The 7,449-nt window shown below is 45.5% G+C and overlaps 1 pseudogene; it reads right to left on the bottom strand.

Annotated features, from left to right (window-relative positions):
* Positions 1–4,089: 4,089 nt before the first annotated feature.
* Positions 4,090–7,176, bottom strand: LOC118993970 (F-actin-monooxygenase MICAL1-like; annotated as a pseudogene).
* Between the last annotated feature and the right edge of the window lie 273 nt (positions 7,177–7,449).

The following is a 7,449-nucleotide window of genomic DNA, read 5'->3' as shown; positions in this document are numbered from 1 at the left end:
AGACCTTACAGGCAAGAAGGGGCTGGAAAGAAGTATTCCAAGTCATGAAATCCAAAGACCTACAGCCAAGATTGCTTTATCCAGCAAAGCTTTCATTTAGAATGGAAGGACAGATAAAGTGCTTCTCAGATAAGGTCAAGTTCAAGGAGTTCATCATCACCAAGCCCTTATTATATGAAATGCTAAAGGGACTTATATAAGAAAAAGAAGATGAAAAATATGAACAGTGAAAGGACAGCAAACTCACAGTTATTAACAACCACACCTAAAACAAAAGCAAACCAAGAGGACAGCTAGATCAGAAGTGGAACCATAGAAATGAACACATGGAGGGTTAGCAACAGGGGAGTGGGAGGAGGAGGAGGGGGAAGAAGATACAGACAATAAGTAGCATAGACAGTAGGTAGAAAATAGGGGGGAGGGCAAGAATAGTAGGGGAAATATAGAATCTAAAGAACTTGAGACACGTGGTTATAAACTAAGCGGGGGAGAATGGTGGGGAAGGGAGTGTGCAGGTGGAGGGGAATGAATGGGGGGCAGAATAGAACAACTGTGATGGTATAATCAATAAAATATATATGTATAAAAAACTGTTGTACATTTATACAATGGAATACTATACAGCAGAAAGAAGGAAGTCCTACCTTTCACAATAGCATGGATGGAACTGAAGACTATTACACTAAGTAAAATAAGTCAGTCAGTGAAAGACAAATACCATATGATCTCACTTATAACTGGAATCCAATGAACAAAATAAAATATTGAGAAAAATAGAACTAAAAACATGGGAACAATGGAACAGACTGACAGCTGTAGAAAGGGGGGAGGAAGAGGGGAATAGTGGAAAGAAGGGAAAAGAAGGAACATGTATAAATGACTCATGGACATGGACAACAGAGAGGGGATGGACTGTGGGAGAGAGGGCTGCACTGGGTGGGAGGAGGCAAATGGAAAAAAAGAAATTGGAATAACAGTAATAGGATAAATAATAACAATTATAAAGTAAAAAATTTTTTTAAATTAAAAAATAATTTACATTTGTGCCCTAGATAGTGTGGCTTGGTTGGTTGGAGCACTGTCCCATAGCCAAAAGGTTGTGGGTTTGATTCCCAGTCAGAGCGTATATCTAGGTTTTGGATTCAATTCCTAGTCCCTAAACAGATGATCATCTGTCCCAGCATGTATAGGAGGCAACCAGAGGAAGTTCCTCTTTCACACCAATGTTTCTCTCTCCCTGTTTATACTTTCCTCTCTCTCTAAAAGAAGTGGAAAAATGTCTTAGAGTGAGGATAAGAAAAGAATTTATATTTGCTTGTGAATGCCGTGTACAGCATATGCTTCTAGGAGAGGACTAGTATCTGTTTAGCATGGTACAGGTTGGTTGGCCAAAAAAAGTGGATATTGAGGCAGCAATACTGAAGCAGGTAAGCAAAACTCTGGACACGAATGGGATGTCTGAACTCAGCCAATGATAATTGGAGAGGGCTTGCTTCCCCTAAAGGGGTTTATTAGCTCCTGTCTTCTGATACCATCCTGGCTGTAATGCAGCCTAGTGGGGTCACTCAGTCAGTATTTTTATGAGAAATTGCCTGTTATTTAGATATGATGGTTACAAAGTAAAAAAAGAAAAAACTCCAGTATGGAAAACAGTATGGAATTTTCTCAGAAAACTAAAATTGGACTTGCCTTTTGACCCAGCAATTCCACTGCTAGGATTGTATCCTAAGAACCCTAAAACACCAATCCCAAAGAACCTATGCACCCCAATGTTCATGGCAGCACAATTTACAATAGCCAAGAGTTGGAAGCAACCTAGGTGCCCATCAGTAAATGAATTGGATCAAAAAACTATGGTACATATACACAATGGAATTCTATGCCGCAGAAAGAAAGAAAGAGCTCCTACCTTTTGCAACAACATGGATGGAACTGGAAAGCATTATGCTGAGTGAAATAAGCCAGGTGTTGAAGGACAAATACCATATGATCTCACCTCTAACAGGAAGCTAAACGACAAAACGAACAAGCAAGCAAAATATAACCAAAGACACTGAAATAGAGAACAGGCTGACAGTGACCAGAGGGAAGAGGGGAGGGAATTTCAGGGGAAATAGGGGAGGGATTTAGAGGAACCTATATAAAGGATACATGGACAACAAATGAGAAGGGTGGAAATGGGAGGGAGGAGGGGAGCACAGGGGGTGGGATGGGATGGGAGTAATAGACAGAAAACTGTACTTGAAAAATAATTGAATAAATTTAAAAATAAAATAAAATAAAGATTCCCCAGAGGTATGATGTAGCCTTAAAAAAAGAAAGAAAAAAAACACTCCAAAGATTATGGGTAAAACAGAAAATGTCTGCAATGTATGCAGCCAGTGGCTCTCTAGTGTGTGGCCCCTGCTTATCATCACATCAAGTTCCTTTCCGTGGTACGACATTGCTGTCTGCTTAACTATTCTTGAGAAACAATAGTACTTCCTTCCTGGAGTTTTGATGAAGAACATCCTAGCTCTGAGAGAGTTTATGTGGTTAGTTCCTCAGTAAAATGAGGATACTAATACCTACCTCCTAAAATTTTTGTGAGGCCTGAATGGATTGAATGTACACATATGACATGTTATATCTCTTTTGTTGAGTTTCTTGCCTCCAACTTCATCAGTTGCATTACTTTCTCTCTTTCTTATTCACTGTGTTTATTCTTACCCTCTGCCTTTCTTCTGGCTGTGCCCCTAGTCTAGAAGGTTCTCTCTACCTCTTTTATCCACTCTAAATACCCTACAACAGGGGTGTCAAACTCATTTTCACCAGTGGCCACATAAGCCTTGCTGTTGTTGCCTTCAAAGAGCGAAGTATAATTTTAGGACTGTATAAATGTAACTACTCCTTAACAGTTAAGTGAAAGCTTGATGCTGCTGCTGGGTAGAAACAAGATGCCAGCTGGATGAAACAAGGCGGAGGGCCAGATTCAGCCCTTGGGCCTTGTGTTTGCCACCTGTGCCCTACCTACATGATCCAATTCACCTTGCTTTCTACAAGACATCCTCTTATCTTTGTTCCACCCCACGCTGACCTCTGCAATCTTATTTCACTATTTTTCCTTTTGTAACTGCAGTTCCAGGCACAAAGTACCACTGAATGAAGTTGTGAGTTTTCCTAACTACAATTAAGATTCCTTGTGAAGGGTTTTCAAGAACTACTATAAAGGACACGTGGGAAAAACCAAGGGGCAGTGTGGAAGCAAGGGAGGGTGGTGGGTTTGGCTGGGGTGGGAGCAAGTGGTGGGGGGAAGATGCAGACAACCGTAATTTAACAACAATAAAAAAAATTTTAAAAAGATTTCTCATGAGTAAGAATGCAATTTTGGTGCTTTTTAAAAATAGTCCATAACATTTAATGTAATGTTTTCACAATAATGAGCATTAAAAAATGTGATGAACAAAATAAGTTAGATGTTCATCTCTGAGGAAAAAGGTAGCCTCTCAAGCTTTGTAGGTCAGATCACCATAGTTACCACAAGAATGTACAAAGTAAAACAGGTTATTTGTGCAGTGCCTTGTCATGAGTCTTGTGCTTCCTTGACAATGAAGGGTGTTATTTATGTGCTGTTGGTACAGAGGCTAGGGAATGCCAAATACATGCTAAATTGAAGCATATTGCTAGGGTCCACATAAAATGTAACAGTAAAAATTACCTTAAAGTGACATAATAGACACAGACTTGTAAGGTTCGATGGTAACCAAATCTAAGGTAAAACTTTTCTAAAGAAATTCATAATTGCAAGACAATCAGAACATGTCAACAGAGAGGGAGCCTTGGTCATCAGTGTTCCATTATCGATATCATATCATAGAGAAAAATGAGACAAAAACAACATAACCTGGTGGTTTAATGTTTGATTTATTGATTCATCTACTTAATATTCATGTTCACTAGGTAACTTTAGTTTTGTGTGTGTGTGTGGAGGGGGGCGGAAATATTTTTATTGTAAATAGTGAGGCCTTCTCCCATATATTCCCGACCAGGATGGCACTGTCCTGGGATGAAGTGGTCTTGTAGTGGAAGAGGCAGACAGCCCACCCTCTTCTAGCCCTGGTCCCCCTGCCCTGACACCAGCTCACTGAGCCTGCACTTCTCCTGGAAGTAGATGAGAGCATCTCACTGGTTCACCACCTTCACCAGCTTCCTCAGGACCTGCCCCTCGGCAACTGCCTTTAGGGGGATTTCATCCCAGTTCACATAGCCTCACACCTCCTGGTTCAGCTGCAAATGTTTCTCCTTGAGGCTCAGCTCCAGGACTGTAATCATGAGCTCAGCTTCATCATCCACTGGGCTGTTTTTCTTCTGAATGAAGTGTAGCAGTTCTGGGGAACTGCCCTGGTTCCTCAGGGCCCAATCCAACTTCATTCTGTAGGCCTCTAGCTCATTTAGTCTCTGCTGGATGGCCTAAGCCTTGCAGAATCTCTTCATCTCCTCCTCCTTAGCATGGTGCAGCAAAGTCCACCAACACATTGGGTGCTTTTTCATAGTTCTTGGTGAAGAGTGAAGGTCAGCAGGGCCTGTTCCACATCTAAGTCCAAAGCCACATCTTCCTCTTCTTCCTCTTCACTGAAGAAAGGTTTCCCTTCATTCTCTTTCTCCATGGCCTTAAGAACTTGAGGGCTCTGGGTTGGCACTGCCCATCTCACAAAGCTGCCCACCAGGGCCTGGAGGGCAAAGTAAGAACAGCTGTGAGCGGCTTTGGTGGAGACTCCATTTCCTAGTCAAGGGTCAGATTAAGAAAGGACAACCGCTGGTGTTCTAGGTTAGAGAGGTGGATCAGCCAATAGGTAGACTGGCTAAGGATTGGGACAGGACTGGCCCCCTCCTGGGGCATCATGCGAGTTGAGGGGCCTGATATTGTGTTGTTTTCATCTGGTGTGGAGAGGTCCAGAGGTCTCAGGGCCTCTGTCATTGCCATCTTCTTTATGGCCTGGCTGGGACAAGTACTAGAAAAGTAGAAATGTCCATTTCCTGGGGGCTTTCTGTAACCACTGAGCTGCAATGTGGCCTCACAGACACGGCAGCAGAAGCAGCTCAGATGGTAGAAGTAGCCATTGACACACAGGTGTTCCAGGATAGACAGGTTTTCTCTTCCCCACAAAGGGCACACAGGTCAGTGCCACCAGCCTCCTGGGATTGTAATGGGAGAGTCAGGGGGTACAGTAGGCTCTGGAACAGGGGTCTCAGCCTCTATCTGCTGGTGTTGCTTCTTGCCATCCACATTCTCCATTTTTCTGGGCCTGGCTTCATTGCAGTGTCCTCTGAAGTTTGACAAGGAACAGTACAACACTAGAGTCCCCAGAGAGCCTTGGCTGACAGGGTGTGCCCTTGAAGGAACTGTGAAAGTGGCTGAGGTAGGTGATGAGGCCCAATGGGTCACTTCCTGACACCACTGCTTTTTTGGACTACATGGGTGATATGCTCAGCTCGTGCTCTGCCATCTTCGGCGCCCAACCAATTGCTTCCAGAACCCCTACCCTCTGCAGCATTGAGCGTTCCAGTAGGCCAGGCTGCAGCAGGTTCACCAAAGCACCAGAGCAAGCCCATTAGCCCAGAAGGAGGAAAGGTTGGCAACACGGACACGAGGGTACCTGGCGCCTACTTCTGGCACCAGCATAGCAGTTCTTCCTGTGTGCTTATCAGCCTAATGTCAGGCTTTCCTGAATCAGTCTGTTACTCTCCCTCCACACAGGTTGGTTGGCAATCATGTCATGCAGGACTCACATCTGATTGGGGGACATACCTTGGAGGTTCAGGTTGGGGTCAGGAGTGGCTGGGTTGAGCCCGTACTGGGCCATGATGTGTTTTCTGGGATATCTGTGACAGGAGCTGGTACAGGCTTTCACACTCTGCCAACACTTCTAGGGGGCCAATGCCTTCCGCCCACCACTTCACCATCCAGGTGGCATGAAAGATGGCCAAGAAGCCCCAGGCCACTCCAGTGCCCAGAGTTCAGAAGGTCTCCAGAAGGCATTCCCCCACCAGCCCCAGCAGCAGGCAGATATTGTGCTTTTCCTGCCCACAAGCAAAGCTATCTGCCTACATCATACTTGTAAAGTCAAAAGCAGAGATGTCAAGCCATCCATGGGCATTTTGGGCAAACTCCAGCCTTCCAAGCTTGCCAGGGGTGGTGATGTCAGCAACTGCACAGGCAAAGCCCTGCAGAGGCTCAGGCTCCACATTGGCACTGCCCGGTCAGTTTCTGGCTAGTGTTAATGTAGCACTCCCAGATGCATCAGGCATTGTTTCTTGGCTGCCATCCCAAAGTAGTGTCCTTGCAGTATACAGTGTTTTCCAGGTCAGTGCCTGTGACTTTAAGTAGGCTCTGGAAGAAGCTCTGGTTATAGATCCTGGCCACACAGTTGATCTTGGGCACCTGTGTCTCTTCCATGGTGCACCGTTCACATAGTTGACCATGATGCAAATTGCCAGTTTGCTGTGCATTTCTCACACCACAAAGCCTTCAGGGACAAATTTACCTTGAGCAGCGGAGATGGGGATATCAAATTCATAGTTGTCCAGTAGGCAAGGAGATTGGGCTGAAGCTGGGCATACCAGTCACTCCCTTCCTGGGAGGAGGTGGAGGTCAATGAAAGTGATAGCCCAGTGGATTTCCACCTCAGTACTAATGCCACTTTAGATGAGAGCAGCTAACAGTGTGGGATGCTAATGTAGTCCAGGGTACCTATGCAGAAGTGCCCACAGAACTTCTAGGCACCAAGTGCCCAAAGGTAGTGGGTGATGAAGGGCCAGAGGTGGTGCACATTGTATTGAGAGAACTTGGTTTACTTTTCCACCAGTACCACACAGGCCATCGGCAGTGGGCAGCTGCATAGCATCCCACAAACCACAGGTCTAGTGTCAATCACCAGGAACTTCATGCTGGTGGAGGCCCAGCCCTGCTGGTAGACAGACTGGCCTGCTCACTTGTCCAGCTTGACCCACAGACTTAGTGTTCCAGTAGTTGGACTGGGCCTTGATCTTGTGCTACTAGGGTGGCCCCCCACCAGGCCCCAACCCCGGGGCTCAGCATAACCCTTGGAAGCTGCTCGGCACATTCTGATATAGCTGGACCCACAGGAAACTTTCAAAGTGGGCTTGTGCTTGGCTGGTGGAGGTGTGTGAGACCATGGAGACCCCTGGGTCTCTCAGGGAAGGGAGCAGCTGGGCAGAGTTAAATGGCTGAATCTGGACCACAAAGTCTGGAGAGAGGCTGAGCAGGATGGGAATGAGGGAAGACAGGCTGGAGGGCCAGGAAGGATTTTGGAGCACCCCTGATAGCATTTCCCCAGAATTGTACCCCCACACCACAGCCCCACATCATAGTGGGCAGGGGCGCACTAGGTAGCTTTTTAATTTTGACTTGTCTTAGCATTAAGCTCTTTTATAAGACTTTCCCTTCGT

This window comes from Sturnira hondurensis, unplaced genomic scaffold, assembly GCF_014824575.4.
Source record: "Sturnira hondurensis isolate 20B ecotype Veracruz unplaced genomic scaffold, ASM1482457v3 Scaffold0008992, whole genome shotgun sequence".
NCBI classification, from domain to species: Eukaryota; Metazoa; Chordata; class Mammalia; order Chiroptera; family Phyllostomidae; genus Sturnira; species Sturnira hondurensis.
The sequence above is the reverse complement of the archived record's forward strand: the minus strand, read 5'-3'. Positions and strand labels throughout refer to the sequence as shown.